Source organism: Pongo pygmaeus, chromosome 7, assembly GCF_028885625.2.
Source record: "Pongo pygmaeus isolate AG05252 chromosome 7, NHGRI_mPonPyg2-v2.0_pri, whole genome shotgun sequence".
Lineage (NCBI taxonomy): Eukaryota > Metazoa > Chordata > Mammalia > Primates > Hominidae > Pongo > Pongo pygmaeus.
The window spans coordinates 2624399-2641811 of record NC_072380.2 but is presented as its reverse complement, the minus strand read 5'-3'; the positions used below and the strand labels follow the sequence as shown (position 1 = coordinate 2641811).

At 36.2% G+C, this 17413-nt stretch overlaps 1 long non-coding RNA gene across 1 annotated transcript; it reads right to left on the bottom strand.

The window, feature by feature from the left end:
• Window positions 1-215: 215 nt before the first annotated feature.
• On the bottom strand, window positions 216-15517 carry LOC134740077 (uncharacterized). The gene is made up of 3 exons (XR_010127332.1): window positions 15413-15517; window positions 897-1237; window positions 216-497 (listed from the first exon to the last, which is right to left on the bottom strand). It is a non-coding gene; the product is annotated as an uncharacterized LOC134740077 (long non-coding RNA).
• Window positions 15518-17413: the final 1896 nt, after the last annotated feature.

Here is a 17413-nt window from a genome sequence, read left to right as displayed (position 1 = left end):
AATTGCTTTCAGATCCTGTAATCTACAGAGATTTCTAAAGTTTACCCTGTACTGTATTACGTAAGTCCTTCTGTAAGTCCTGGGTGGAGAATATCGAGAAAAAAAGAAAAATGTGAAGAAAGAAAACACAATTGCATAATCCTTCCTTCCTTCCCTTTCTTTTTATTTTTTATTTTTTATTTTTATTTTTTTTTTGAGATGGAGTCTCACTCTGTCACCCAGGCTGGAGCGCAGTGGCGCGATCTCGGCTTACTGCAGCCTCTGGCTCCTGGGTTCAAGCAATTCTTCTGCCTCAGCCTCCTGAGTAGCTGGGATTACAGGCACACACCACCACGCTGGGCTAATTTTTGTATTTTTGGTAGAGATGGGGTTTCACCATGTTGGCCAGGCTGGTCTCGAACTCCTCAAGTGATCTACAGCTTCAGCCTCCCAAAGTGCTGGAATTACAGGAGTGACCCACAGTGCCTGGTCTGTTATTCTTTAAATAATTCTTTAACCTGAATGTTAGAGACAATATATAAGCAGGAAAAAATATAAATAAAATTTGTATTTCAAAGTAAAAATTTACTTCAATCTACTAGACCTGAATAACTGGAAGGAAGGAGTTGCAACCAACTGAGATGGTCTATTGGACAGTGTCTTAGGTTGGTTCTATCAGAGGCAGACCTTTCAGATTCTGAAAAGAGGATAAAAAAACACTAACTTCCATTTTTCCTCCTGTCCAAATTGACAGCCTTCCTATTTAATAAATGCTGAAATGAAAAATTATGTAAGTACGCATTTACAAATTTTACTTTTACAAATAATGCATGAGTTAATAATGACTTGAGCTCTTTGTTAAAACTTCTCATATGTGAAAAGTACTCTAAAGAAACAGGCTCTATTTGAATACATACAGCAGGTTGAAGTCCGTTTCAGGTCCTAGGAAAGTCTTGCTTATATTCCGAGCCGTGCCTGACGTTTCAAAGGTAGGGATTTATTTTCAAATCTCAGTTAGCACCTGGTGGCTTCCTCTGAATAAATTATGCTGCTGGTGTCTTCTATTCTGATGAGTTTTGCTTTAGTTTTCAGAAACTCTTCAAGGGAGAATTGGTTTTTCTCTTCAATGCCTGCAAATTTATTGTCCAATGACTCTGCCTCTAACACATCTCGTGGCCTCTGTTGAACCTTGCTTAGCAAAGGTTCCTCTCCACAGTCAGAATCTGCACTTCCACCGAAGCCAGCCCAGTCTAGGAACCTGAGGCAGAGCATGAGTTAGTGAATTCCCAGGAGGAGGGAGTCCCTGCAGAAGGGCTCCAGGGTGGGGTCTCGGTAGGGGTGACATGTAGGAAGGTCAGGGTAGGGGATAGTACCCAGGGGGTATGAAATAAGGGCTGACCCACACAGGTTCAAGTTAGGGGGTGATGCCCAGTTGACACGACCATCCAGATGTTCCTACAAATAACGAACCTCCCACCTCAAGGGAAGAGGCTGCAGAATCAGGCAGAGCTCCCCGCCCTGGACACCCACTGTGCTAGGATTCTCACCGTTGCTTGAAATTTGTGAGGTTTTCAAGCAAAATTAACACTAAGAAGTAAAAGATGTCAAGAAAAGAAGTCAATGCTTAGAGGAATTTAATACTGCAATTGTATACTGAGGACTTCCTACATTCTAGGCACAAAATTATGTACCAAGGCTACCAAGGTGAAATCCTTATGAGTGCCTGACTTGACGAATTTTTTTAACCTGAGAAGTCATGCATACAGATACTAAAATATGAAAGAATGTTGAATAAGCATTTATTCAAAATGTCAAACGTTCATGAAGTAGAAGATGATCAGAAATTTCTGCTAAACGTTGAATGAGTGGAAGAAAATAATTGGTAAGAAATTTGAAGTCCCCCAATAAGTAAAGGGAAGAAAGTGTTGTTCCTAGTGGAGAAAACAAGTTGACTGAAGACTTGGAATATAACAATGCATCCCACAGCTACTTCAAGTGGCCCAACGGAGATGCAGCACAAAATAAAAAGAATTCTGGGAGAGAAGGCTCTAAGTGCTTTTTCTTTTCTTCATTGGATTTAGTGAGGTGCAATACAATAAAATTCATGTATTTTTGGCATATAGTTCAATGAGTTTGTTAATGTATGCAAAGACACAACGACCACTAGAAAGTTTCAGAACCCTTCCATGACACCAAATAGTTCCTTCCTGTCCCTTTGCTTTAATCCTTCCCCCAAACCCAACCTCAGAAAACCACTTATCTGCTTTCTGTGCTTTTTCCGGCATTTTGTTATTGATGTCTCTGGTGTTTTTCACTTGGTAAGGTGTTTTTGAGAAACATTCAGGTTGTAGCATGAATCAATAGTTCTTTTTTAATTTAATCTTTTAAGTCTATCATTGACACATAATGATTGTACATATATATGGGATGCAACATGATGTTTCCATACACATATAGACTATGTAATGATCAAATCAGGGTAATTAGCATATCCATCACTTTAAATATTTATTATTTATGTATGATGAGAACATTCAAAACCTCTCTTCTGGCCATTTTGAAATATACAACACATTCGTTTGAATTCTAATCATCCTGCTATCCAGTAGACCACCAGAAATTATTCCTCTCATCTAACTGTAGCTTGCACCCATTGACCAGTGTCTCATCGTCTCCCCCACCACCATTCCCATCCTCTGGTAACCACCATTTTACCCTCTACTTTTATGATAACATTTTCAATGTCACATACGTGTATAATTACACAGTATTTGTCTTTCTGTGCCTGGCTTATTCCACTGAACATAATGTCCTCCAGGTTCATCGATGTTGCCATAAATTACAGGATTTCATTACTTGTTATGGTTGAGTAGTATGCCATTGTGTATCTATACCTTTTGTCTGTTGATGGACATTTAGATTGATCCCATATCTTGGCTATGGTGAATGGTGCTGCAATAAACATAGGAGGCCAGGCACAGTGGCTCACACCTGTAATCCCAGCACTTTGGGAGGCCGAGGTGGGCAGATAATTTGAGGTCAGAGGTTCAAAACAAGCCTGGCCAACATGGTGAAACCCCATCTCTACTAAAAATACAAAAATTAGCTGGATGTGGTGGCACGTGCCTGTAATCCCAATTACTCAGGGGGCTGAGGCAGGAGAATTGTTTGAGGCCAGGAGGTGGAGGTTGCACTGTACTCCAGCCTGGGCAACAGAGAGAGACTCCATCTCACATAAATAAATAAATAAATAAATAAATAAATAAATAAATGCAGATATCACTTTGATATATTAATTTTATTTCCTTTGCATATACCCAATAGTGGCATTGCTAGATTTGAATTTTTTAGACACCTTCATAATATTTTCCATAATGACTGTACTCACTTATATTCCCACCAATAATGTGGAAGGGTACCTTCTCTATTTTGCATTAGCAATGTATAAGAGTTTCCTTTTCCTTACATCCAGGCCAACACTTGTTATCTTTTGATTTTTTTGATAGTAGCCATTCTGACTGGAGTGAGGAAGCTTCTCATTATTTTCATTTGCATATTCCTGATTATTAGTGATGCTGAGCACTTTTTCATATACTTGTTGGCTGTTTGTATGTCTTATTTTGATAGATATCTATTCAGCTCTTTTGTTTGTTGTTATTTGAGTTTCTTACATATTTGGATATAAGCTCTTATCTGAGGTATATTTTACAAATATATTCTCCCATTCTGTAGTTTTTAATTCATGTTAATTTTCATATGTGGTGCACTATGAGAGTCTACTTTCATTCTTTTGCATGTGGATATACACTTTTCTCAGCCCCATTTATTAAAGAAGCTCTCCTCTTCCACTGTGTATACTTGGCACTGTTGTCAAATACAGTTGGCCATAGATGTGTAGGTTTACTTGGGGACTTTCTATTCTTTTCCATTGGTCTATTTGTCTGTTTTTATGACATTACCATGTTGTTTTAGTTACTATAGCTTTGTAGTATGTTTTAAACTCAGGTAGTGTGATACCTCCATCTTTGTTCTTTTTGCTCAATATTGCTTTGACTATTTGTGGGTTTTTTGTGGTTCCATACAAGTTTTAGAATTGCTTTTTACTCTTTTTGTGAAGAATAGGATCTGTCTATTGATGGGGATTTCATAGACTCTATAGCTCACTTTGGGTAGTATGAACAATTTACCAAATTAGTTATTTCAGCCCATAAAGATGGACTATCTTTCCATTTATTTAGTGTCTTCTCAATTTATTTTATTAATGTTTTATAGGTTCCATTGTAGAGTTCTTTTACCACTTTGGTTAAATGATTTCCTAGGTGTTGTATTTTTTGTAGTTATTGTAAAATAGATTGTTTGCTTCATTTTTTTAACATAATTCATTATTTATTGGCTATTGGTGTTGAAACACTACTAAGTTTTGTATGTTGATTTTTTTATCCTTCAGCTTTACTAAATTTGCTTATTCTAATAGTTTTTCAGTGAGTCTTTGGAGTTTCCTATATATCACATTATGTCATCTGGAAACAGGGACAATTTAACTTTTTCTTTTCCAATTTGATTGTCCTTTATTTCTTTCTCTTGCCTGATTATTTCAAGTTAGGACTTCCAGTACTCTGTTTAATAAAAGTGGTCTAAGTGGTATCTTTTTTATTCCAGACCTTAGAGAAAAGAGAAAAGGCTTTCAATTTTTTTCCCTTCAGTATGATGTTAGCTGTGGGGTTTGTGGTATGTAGCCTTTAATAAGTTGTGGTACGTTTTTTCTATACTGAATCTCTTGAGAAATTTGATCACAAAGGTATGTTGATTTTATCCAATTTTTTCTGCATCTATTAATATAATCAGATTTTTGCCTTCATTCTGTTGATGTGCTATATTATGTTTATTGATTTCCATATCCTTGCATCCCTGGAGTAAATACTACCTGATCATGATGAATAATCTCTTTCTTGTGCTCTTAGATTAGGTTTACTAATATTTTATTGAGGATTTTTGCATCTGTGTTCATCAGGGATATCGGTCTGTAGTTTTTTTTGTGTGTCTGTGTCCTTGTCTGGATTGGTGTTAGGCCTTGTAGAATGAGTCTGGTAGAATTCCCTCCACTTTATTTTTTTTTTTCAATAATTTGAGAAGAATTGGTATTGGTACCTTTTTAAATGCTTGATAAAATCCAGCAGTGAAGCTATCTGGCCTTGGGCTTTTCTTTAATGGAAGACTTTTCTATTACTGATTCCATTTTGTTGTTAATTGTTGGTCTATTTAAATTTTCTATTTCTTAATGATTCTATCTTGTTAAGTTATATATGTCCTGGAATTTATCCATTTCTTCTAGGTTTTCCAATTTGTTGGGCATATAGTTGTTCATAATAGACTCTAATGATCATTTGTATTTCTGTGGGGTCAGTTGTAATGACTCTTATCTCTGATTTTATTTGAGTCTTCTTTTTTGTATTACTGTAGCTCAGTTTGTCAATATTTTTTATGTTTTAAAAAAACTTTGTTTTGCTGATCTTTAATAGTTTTTAGTCCTTATTTTATTTATTCATACTCTGATCTTAATTCATTATTCTACTTATTTAGAGTTTGTTTTGCTTTTGTTATTCTAGTTTCTTGAGTTGTAACTTTAAGTTGTTTATTCGAGATCTTTCTATTTTCTAATGTAGGCCTTAATTGCTATAAATTTCTCTCTTACCACTGCTTTTCCTGGATCCCATTGGCTTGGGAATATTGTGTTTTCATTATAATTTATCTCAAAAAATTTTGCATTTTCTGTTTAATTTTTTCATTGACCCAGTGGTTGTTTAGTAGCCTGTTGTTTAATTTTCATGTATTCTTGTAGAGTCCTAAGTTCTTGTTATAGATATCTAGTTTTATTGCATGTGTTCAGAAACAATTTAATTGTTTAAAATTTGTTGCAACTTTTATGGCCAGCATATAATCTCTCCTGAAGGACATCCCATGTGCTGTTGAGAAGAATGTATATTCTGCAGCTGCTGGGTAGAATGTTCTGGTCTCTTAGGTACATTTGGTCTTCGGTGCAGTTTAACTCTGCTGTTTCTTTGTTGATTTTTTTTTTTGGTCTGGATGACATATGTCTATTGCTGAAAGTGCAGTGTTGAAGTTCCTTAATATTACTGTACTCATTTCTATCTGTCTATTTAGGTCTATGAATATTTCCTGTATATATTATGTGCTCCAATGTTGGGTGCCTACACACTTATAGTTATATCCTCCTTGTGAATTGACCCCTTTTGCACTGTATGGTGACCTGCCTTGTTTCTTCTTAAAACTTTTGATTTAAAGACTATTTTATCTGATATAAACTTAGCTACTAATACTCCCTTTTGGTTTCCGTTTGCATGGAAGATACTTTCTATCACTTCAATTTTAGTACATGTGTGTCTTTACAGGTGAAGTGAGTTTCTAGTAAGCATCTTGTAGTTGGATCTTGATTTTTTAAAAATACTACTACCATTTTGCTATATAGTTTCTGGTTTTTTTTTCTCAATAGTTCCTTTCTCCCTTTCTCTCTTATTGTCTTTCTTTGTAGCTATGTGACTTTGTCTAGTAGTGTTTCTTGAGTTGTTGGCTTTTATTTTTGGTACACCTATTAAGTGTTTTTGATTTGCAGTTACCATGAGGCTTACCAAAAACTTTTTTGTTATAATAAGTTATTTTAGGCCAATATCAACTTAACTTTGTTAGAAAAAACAAACAAAACAAAAAAATTAAAAACAAAAAAATTTAAAAAATTAAAAACAAAAAAATTTAAAAAATTAAAAACTCTGTACTTTAATTCCATTCTCCCCCACATTTGGAGTTTTTGATGTTCCACATTCCATCTTTTTTTTCAATTGCCTATCTCTTAACAATTTAATGTAGTTATTATTATTTTGAATAATTTTGTATTTTAGTCTTCACACTAAAGATATAAGTTCTTTATAGTATTAAAGTACCCTGAATTTGTCTCTATACTTAGTCTTACCAGTAAGTTTTCTGCCTTCAGATGTTTTCTTGCTACACATTAGCATCTCTTTCTTTCAGTTTGCAGAACTCTTGTTAGCATTTTTTTGTAGGACAGGTCTGTGAAATTCTCTGAGCTTTTGTTTGAGAAAGTCTTTATCTCACCTTCATTTTTGATGTATAGCTTTGCTGAGCAGAGTATGAGCACAGTATTCTTGGTTGACAGTTTATCACTTTTTTGTTTTTAACAACCTTCACAATATTATCCAACTCTCTCCTGGCCTGTAGGGTTCATGCTGAAAATTTGGCTGCCAGGAGAATTGGAACTCCCTTATGTGACTTTTGTTCTTTTCTCTTGCTGCTTGCAGGATCTTCTCTTTGTCTTTGACCTTGGAAAGTTTGATTGGGGTATGTCCTGGTGTAGACGTATTTGAGTTAATTCAAAAATATTTGAAGAGATTTATTCTGAGCCAAATATGAGTGAACGTGGCCCATGACACAGCCCTCAGGAGGTCCTGAGAACATGGCCCAAGGTGGTTCGGGTGCAGCTTGGTTTTATATATTTTGAAGAGACATGAGACTTCAATCGAACACATTTAAGAAATACATTGGTTTGGTTCAGAAAGGTGGGACAACTCAAAGCGGGGGCTTCCAGCTTATAGGTAGAATTAAAATTTTTCTGATTGATAATTGGTTGAGTTCGTCTAAAGACCTGGGATCAACAGAAAGGAATGCCTTGGTTAAGATAAAGGATTATGGAGACCCAAGTTCTTATTTGCAAAGGAAGCCTTTAGGTACAGGCTTTAGATAAAATAGGTTGTAAAATGTTTCTTGTCAGACTTAAAGTCTGTGTTGATGTTAATGTTGGAGAGGTACGATGAGGCATGTCCGACCCCCACTTCCTGTCATGGCCTGAAACAGTCTCTTAGGTTAAATTTTAAAAGAATTCTAGCTGAGGAGGAAGTCCATTCAGGTGGTTGGGGGAGGGGTCTTTGAATTTTTTTTGGTTTACAGGTAGCTGTAAAGTACAACTTGCACAAATTCTGATTTCTCTTGGTGCTGATGAAAAACGGTCAAATACAGCATTGTAATGAGACAGTCCATTGATCAGATCAATTATGATGATCTGGGCTGCTGCTTCCGAGGTAGGCCACTAAGAAGGGAATTTAAATGCATGTCCTGCCACTTCCTCCTTTCCAGTGACTGGCTGGTAGTTGCTGGGAATTTTTAGAGCAGCTGACTTGAACAGAGAGAGGGAAACCTGTAACCTTAATCAATATCACCCGGACCACACCCTAAGGGAAAAATAAATGTTTCTTCTTTTTAAGAAACTGAGTATCAGATTCACTTTTGTTACATCATTTAGGGTGCTACATTAACTAATATATGCAATCACAAGGAAGGATAATAATAGTAAAATATTTACAATGATTTGCAGTTTATAATATAAATGTAATATCCCAAATGTCATATGTTAATATCTAATGGCTATCTATTAATCAACAAGCTACTCTTTTTCTGAGGAAACAAATTTACTAGATGGGTATTAATGCATGTAGATAAAACAGAATGACCTAGAAAACAGGAGGATTTTAGGTGAATCCTGGGGATATGCCAGAGTGAATGAGAATTATACTACACTTTCCTATGAGCCTTTGATTTACAATACAGAGAACAATGGCCCAGGAGGTGCAACTTCAGCCAAAATCCCAACTAGTTCGTCTGGACAAGCCACAAAACAACAGAGCCCCAGTTTTATCTTTATAAATTGGAAAATCTTTTTAAAAATCACCATTGTGTAATTCACAGTGCTATGATAAGGAGGAAGGGAACCTCTGTTTGCTAAGGTTGATTGGGAACTGTAACTTTGAAGCAGAGGCTCTCACATGTGAGTGAGCCGTAGAAGACCTGAAGGAACTGCTGAGACAGAGAGCTGGGCCCACCTTAGGGCTTCTGACCCAATAGGATTGTAGATGAATCCTATTGGTCTTGGGTGCAGCGGATGTGCATTTTTAACAGGTTGCCAGATAATACTGATATGTGTGATCTGTGTAGACCACATTGAGGACCCCTATCTTCAGGTAAACAGTGAATGGATGTGTATTAGTCAATTTTCATACTGCTGTAAAGAAATACCCAAGACTGCGTAATTTATAAAGAAAAAGAGGTCTAATGAACTCACAGTTCCACATGGCTGGGGAGGCCTCACAGTGATGACAGATGGTGAAAGAGGAACAAAGGCACATCTTACGTGGCAGCAGGCAAGAGAGAATGAGTAGGGGAACTGCCCTTTATACAACCATCAGATCTTGTGATACTTATTCACTGTCACAAGAACAGCATGGGGAAAAACCTGCTCCCATGATTCAATTGCCTTCCACTGGGTCCCTCCCATGACACGTGGGGATTATGGGAGCTACAATTCAAGATGAGATTTGGGTGGGGACACAGCCAAACCCTATCAGAAAATATGCCATATCTCTGTATTTTAAAATATATTCACAGATGTGTTGAGGGGGGAAAAAAGCAGTGTAGGAAAATGAGTAACTGTCAGGGAAATGATTTAAATATATCAGGGTAGGGAAAAGTAAACAGAAAGGAGAAAGAAAAAAGTCCTATCCTCCTTGAAGGCATTATGGTTGTTTTCAGCCACATGTGCCACTGGTGGAGAATGAGGTTAAAAATAAGCACAGAGAAACTGAGCATTTTCTTCTGGGGCTAGTTGCAGGATGACATATGTCCTTTAATGGTAGATCTGATAGGTGGTTGGTCCAGGGGATCCCGGTGGTCCATGTGATGCTTACGTGAAGCTGTCCTGGGAGAGAAGTAGTAATCTCACCTTTTGACTAAAGGAGTGCCCAGTGTTGGAGGAAATTGCAATTCAGGTCAGGAAGGCAAAGAGAATGAATGCATAGGAAAGTGTGCTTTGAAGCCTTGCAAATATTAACCTGGAAAAATAAATGTTTGCAGTATTGAAGTGAGACGCTTTGCAAACCAGTTTGATTGGTAACTTCCATGACATATACAACGTGTATAAAAAGGAAGCTTTAGACATATTTTTATTAACTTCATAATACTGCATAACTTGGCCTCCCAAAGTGCTGGGATTACAGGCAAGAGCCACCACGCCCAGCCGAAATGCATCTTTTGTAGCTAGCAGATTGTTGAATTATGTTTTATCCATTCTGCTGATCTCTGCTTTTTGATGTTGTTTTTAGTTTATTTACATTTTTAACAGTTCTATTAAATATAAGTGATATACAAATAATGGCATATATTTAATATGCATAATTTGATAATTTTGGACATAGGCAAACACTTGTAATATCTTCACCACAATCAAAATAATAGGCGTAGCCATTACCTCCAAAAGTTTCCTTATGTCCTTTGTATGCATGTATGTTTTGTAAGTTTGACAAAATTGTCAAGAATACACAATGGGGAAAGGATAGTCTCTTTGATGAGTGATGTTGGGAAAAGTTAATGTTCACATGCAAAAAAAATGAAACTGGACCCCTTCCTTACACAACAATCAACTCAAACTGGATTAAAGACTAGTCCATTTGCATTTAATATAATTATTGATAAGGCAGAATTTATGTCTGCCATTTTCTATACGTCTTATGTCTTTTTGCTTCTTCCATTCCTCCCTCACAGTCTTCTTGTGTGTTAAGTGAATATTTAATAGTGTACTAATTTGTTATCTTTGTTTTTCCTACTTTTTTGAGTAATTTTATTACTGTTTGCCTTGGAATTACACCTAACAATTTAATTGCTAATAATCCAGTTTGAATTACCACCAACTACATTTTATTAGTATACAAAACCTAAGCTCCTATGTGGCTCAATTCCCTCTAACCTCCTTTATGTTATTGTTATACTAATTATGTTCTTGTACACTGAATTCCATCAACACAGCTTTATTATTATTGTTTTATGTGGTAGTATTTTAAATCAGGTAGGAGAAAAAAGTGTTACAATAAAGCAAAATACGTGTTACAATAAAACAAAATACATTTAAATCTCTGTTATTTTTACCTATGTAATTATTTTCACCATTACTCATCATTTCATATGGATTTGAGTTCCTTTTGGCATCCTACTATTTCTATCTGAAGAACTATCTTTGGTATTTCCTATACAACAGAGGTGCAAGAGGCAAATCCTCTTTTTTTTTTTTTTTGGTTTAACTGAACGTGTTCCAATCTCTTTTTTATTTCTAAATGTCTGTTCTGCAGGATATAGAATTCTTAGTTGACTAGTGTTTTTCTTTCAGTTCTTTGAATATGCCATTCCATTTTCTTATGGCCCCTGTTGCTTCTGGTGAGAAATCAGCTGTTTATCTTTTGACTCTCTTTCACACATAATAAGTTGCTTCTCACTTGTTGATTTCACTACTCTTTGTTTTTGTCTTTGGACAATTTTATGATGCATCTAGGTGTGGATCTCTTTAAATTTATCCACTTGGAGTTCATTGTGCTTCTTACATGTAAGATTAATATTTTGTATTTTATTTTCAAGGTTTTGGCCATTTTTAAAAGATATTTATTTTTCCCCTCTTCTCTCTCTTCTCTTCTTTTGGGAAATCTATTATGCATATGTTGGTACATTGGATGTTGTTGTATAGGCCGCTGAGGCTCTGCTCATTTCTTGTTTTAGTATTATTTTTTGTTCCTCAGACTGGATAATCAATACCAACAAACCTACCTCCAAACTCATGGATTTTTTTGTCTTCTACGAGCTCAAATTTGCTGTCAAGCTGTCATAGTGAAATTTGCATTTCACATATTATACTTTTTAACACTAGAATTTATATTTGGTTCTTTTATAAAAATAAAATTTATGTTTCTTTATTGATATTCTCTTTATGGTGAGATATTTTTGACATATGTTCTTTTACTTTCTTAGACATGATTTCCTTTAATTGTTTAAATAAATGAAAAACAGCTGATTTAAAATTGGTGCCTAATGAATCCAAAGTAGGTGCTTCTTTGTAGACACTTTCTACATATTCCTTTTTTCCTTGTATATACACATTTTTTTCTGTTTATTGTCTCAAAATTTTGTGTTGAAAACAAGACATAAATAATATGATATGAAAATTTAGTTGATAGGATTCACTTCCTCTCCTTCAAGTTAGCTGTTCTTGAAGTTTGCTTAGTGAATTTTCTGAAATAATTCTGTGCAGCCTATACTCTTTGTTGTATGTAACCACTGAAGACTGCTTGAGTAGCTTAAAGTCTGCTTATGATTGGGTAGATTTCCTCAAATACCTGAAAGCATTAAGTGTCCCAGTCTTTGCCACAGAGTTCTACATGAATGTTGAGGCATGCCTTCAACTCCCTGTCGGACAGTTTACTACTTACCTTCACTTTTCCTTTCTTCTTGCACTGAGCCTCAAGTTCAGCCAGAGGTGAGAGACTTCTCAGGTCTTTCCTGACCGCACACAGAATGTTTTGCATAGACATGTGCTTTACATTACCAAATATGTCAGAGCTTTTCTAAGTTCCCATGAAAATTTCATTTTCCAGCTTTTCCTTTTAAGTTTTTTGTTTACGTTGCATTTTTGCTCTCAACTGTTTTCTCTGTCTCAGGCAGATGTAATGTTAAATAATTGCCACTAATTGTTTTGACAAATTCCTTTAAAGAGAGGGTCTTCATACTTGGAGACACTGAGTCAGGTCAACTAATTGACAAGGCCTGCAGTGGGTTTTCCAGAGAACTATCAGGCAAAAGAGTTTGAACTCTGTTCTCACTTTTTTTGAGGCAATGTAGCTCCTAGTTTTCACCATCATTGGAGAGTTTCTTGAGAATACCATGGAGATGGAGGAGGTGATGGAATATAGCATGAAAATGTTGGTTTCCTCAAGCTTTATCAGTATTCTCATTATTTTATGGGGGAGAGAATTTTCTATGGGTCCTTATTCTACCACTTATAATACTATTATTTAATAAGTAAAATCTGAATATCTCTGTTCACAAATTAGCTCCTGAAACAAGCAATTTCTAACATAAAATAAAATATAATTTCAAATAGGTCCCTAAATTTGAACACAAATATGAGGGGTTGGCAAATAAAAGAAAGATTTTCTCCTGATAGTAAATAATAATGACACACTTTCCTTTATAAAACTATTTTTTATAGAACTGTCTGTATTTTAGCAGCATAGTTACCAAGGTTAAATTTCTAGGAGAGACTTTGTTGAAGCAGCTCTCAACTATTAGTCTCAATGAACATATAAATATTTCAAGATTACATTCTACTCAAGTATTTAGTTTAAACTTCTACCCAGGAAGCCATGAATAAATCTAGGTAACATATGCTAGTTGAGTAGTTGCATCTTAAAATGAGAATGATTTCAATAACACCATCTTCTATTTAACCTGAATATCTTACTTTTCCCAAGGACATACTCCTCCATGAAAATGCCCTGCTGAATATATTTACTTGACTTGATTTCACTTCACTTCCAATTTCACAGTCACATCATTGCTTCCAGTTATTTAACAACAATGGCAATATTTGCACAATACGGGCATCACTTTAAGATACTTGAACCTTGTCCTACACTCCTGAATTTTGTTAGTTTCCACATTACATCAACCTTATTCCCTAATTCCTCTGCATATGCATTCTAAAATAATTTTCTCATGATGTGCTGACATAGTTTGAGATTTCATATTGTGTTCGGTTTAAGTAGTTCATATTCCCTGGAACCACTTTGAGCTGTATTGCTCTCATTGTCCTTCTTATCAGCCAGCTGCAGACTTGGTCCTAGTATTTCTGTTGAATATTATATTTTCTGGTAGAGAAACAGTCTATCTCCTTTCAAAATTTAGAGGATATCTGTGAGATTTTGGACTGCTTTTAAAAAAAACACTCTACAATATCTTAGTTGTTAAGGTCAGAAACTAGATGTCACAAAATTTTAATTACAGCCTAAAAATATGTTCTTTTTTCTTTCAGTTACTCTATTGAAAACTGACAATTTAAAATAATTATTTTAACATTGTCATTTTGTAATTAATTTTTATATTTCTGTATTACAAGATTGCATACATAAAATAATTGGACTCTCTTAACCTTTAGGATATGTCTATGAAATTTTAAGGAAGACAAAAGCATTTAATTGCTAATCTTTTCTTATAGGAATCTGTAAGACTTGCAAACTATGTGAAATGTAGTGACAGTTGTACTAGGTGAATGTAGGTTACAGAGTGTTTTACTGCAGATTACAATTTGTTACGCATTATTCTCTTCTGTAATGTCTACTTTTTCCCCCTTCTTTTCTTTGGATCCTTTTAATCAGGTGTTAAACAGACTCAACTCTGTCTCATCCTTGAAATAACCAAACTTCTTAAAATTGTCAATATTCAGTGTCTTCATGTATTAATTTTCCACAATTATGAACAAACTAAAAACTGGCAGCAAGGTGTGGAGTCTCATGCCCGTAATCCCAGCACTTTGGGGGGCCGAGGCAGATCACTCAAGGCCAGGAGTTCAAGACCAGCCTGGGCAACATGGTGAAATCCCATCTCTACTAAAAATACAAAAATTAGCCAGGTGTGGTGGTGCACACCTGTAGTCCCAGCTACTCGGGAGGCTGAGGCAGAAGAATCGCTTGAACCCAGGAAACAGAGGTTGTAGTGGGCTGAGCTCATGCCACTGCAGTCCAGCCTGGGTGACAGGGTGAGACTCTATCTTAAAAAATAATAATAAAACAAATGAAAAACTGAATATCCTTACCATTTCACAGAAATTGCTCTTACCAAGGTTATCACTGATCTCCCTTAATCATCCCAACCTTCTTAGAGCAATCTTCCATGTTGGCTTCTGGCAGAACAACTTTATGGCCATGTCCAGCTTCTTCAAGCAGTCCTACTTCACCTACTTTGTGACGTTCTCTTCTGTTCACCAGGTCTCATGGAACAATCACCCTCAGAGCTGTGTCTCAAGTGATCTTTATAGTCCCCACATTTCACAGAAAACCCTGGCTACCTTGATGGCTATTTATATGATGCTAGAAACAAAGACCATAGTGTGGCCCTCCCCACACTGGCTGAGGATAGAGATCTGTCTCGCAGTACACTCTTTAAATAGGAAATAAGCCTGCATATCTCTGACTTAATTTGTGAACTAAAATATGAAAAAGTATTACATTTACTTTATTTTATTTTGGGGCTCTTAACTTCTTTGAACAAATTCAAACATCCGGAGTCTTCACTTCTACATTTTGACTGAGAATCTCGCTGTCTTGTAAACATATATTTTTATATGTATTGTATTATTAGTGTTAGATTAGGCAGACAGCCACACATGAGCAGGAGAGGGCGACCCCTGAGAAAAGGGAGGTCTGGAAAACCTCATACCCCAGGAACCACCTGAAGCCTGCATACTGGGTATGAGAGGGAGGAAGGGAAATACCTAGGCAGGAAGGAATGTCCCTTGAGAGGCCCAGTGATCACTCACTCTGCAGGTAACCTGTCAGAATGTCGCCAGATGCACGCCGATAAGAGGAAGACGGCAAAGAAGAAATTCCTAGGAGATAACGCAGGTGCAGTTCCTGTCCGATACCCGGCCACGCATGCGCACTGACTAACAGTAAAGGAGGGTCCCACAAGCCTGGGGTGGAGAATAGGCAGGAAAAAGGAGGGGACTTAAGGCCGTCACAGTAAAACTAGACAAAGAACAAAGGTGGAGACTTAAGGCAGAGGTGGAAACTTCAAGGAAGAGTCAGTTCACGTCATCAACACCCGACGCAGAAAACACAACGCTCTTGCGGGCTGCGGGCTCACATCCCTCAGCAACCTTCTCTGCCTCACCCTTGCAGAGCGCGCTGTCTCTTTAAGTGAACCCACGGCTGTCTATTTTCCTTCAGTCAGTTCTCTTTTTTGGCTAAATCAGTCGCTTGGCAGAAAGCTTTCTCCAAGTAAGACTAACAACCAAGGATTCCTGCATCCCCGTAACATTTATATAATGCTTAAAAAAAAAATTTCATTTTAAATATATCAATTAAAGCCTTAACTTTGAATATGCCAGTTGCCATTGTCTCAAATAATAAGTCACTTGCAAATAGGTAATGTCAAGATCATTTTAAACAATTAAGGTTGTTATTTGAGAGGCTTGTTTTATGTTTTTTAAGGTTTATCTTAAATATGCTTGATAAAGAAAAAAAAGAAAAAACACTATTTTTTTCTGTCAGCATGTGATTTATCCCAGATAGCTGTAATATTTTTTTAAATTAGCAAGATAATTTTTTGCATCACTGGAAACAACAGTTATGAAAAAATCTAATATTATTACAAAAGCTAAATTCAAAGTTTTTTTCCATATGTACACACACAACTTATTACCTTCTGTCTCCGTTTCTACTGTTCTTTTCTGCAGTCTCCTTCAAGGTCAGGCCTTCCCTAAAGATTTGTTTCTTTCAGTTTCCCCTCTCTTACAGTCATTCATACATCTCAGAATATTGCATTCACCATCTCCTCATCTAGACCGTGGTCCACAGTGCCATTTGAGTCATCTTGCAACCAAAGTTAGACCATGAAGTCCCTCCACTTGAAATTGCTAGGGACCTCTTCCTCCATTTGACTAAACTCGCAGTGCCGTGCAATGGGGTCACTTCTTGTCTTTCCGCGGTCATCCTATGCACTCCTTCACCTCATCGGAGTCTAATTCCTTATCTCCTGCTCAGCCTTGTGGCAGGCACGTGACAAGCATCACCTCCTGAATTTCTCACAGCACAGGCACACGGTACAGGCTCTTGACAACCCTGTGTTATGTGTCAGGAAACTGAAATTGAAATGAATTATCCATGGCTAAATGCATTATCCATGGCTACCAGCCGGGAAATGGAAAATATTTGAACCCCAGAATTGTTGATCGAGAATTCTTTTAAGTTTTATATTTGGCCTCTTCTCCTTAATTTAGATATTCAGTCCTAGTTCCCTGACGCCTACAATATGCCAAAGTTGCTTATACTTCTGTGCCTTTCGAGTCGCTGTTTTCTTGTCTCAAAACATACTACTCTGAGTTCTTTGTGCGGTTAATATTTTCTCATTCTTTAGTTCTCAGCTGAAGTGTCATATTCCCAGGTAGGAATTTTCTACCCACCCTTCCATGAGCAGAATATCCTTAGTTTCTGTCTGCTTTAGCAGAGTGCTTACTGCTTATTTTTAAATTTAGTACACTCTGTAATTATGTTATTGATCTGGTTACTGTCACGTAATATAATTATTTAATGTGCCTGGCTTAGTGTATGTAGTTGTGCAATAAATATTCATTGAATGAATAAATGTTAAAGGTTATGGAACTGTGAAGTAGAAATCTTATGAATTAAAAATGGAAGATGGGAAAAGTCAGAAACAGCTTCATTACATGTGTAAAACACAAACCAATTATGTCCAAAGAAAACCAAATATTATTTCCATAGAATTAATAATTTAATATTATGTGAAATCGGGGTCATTG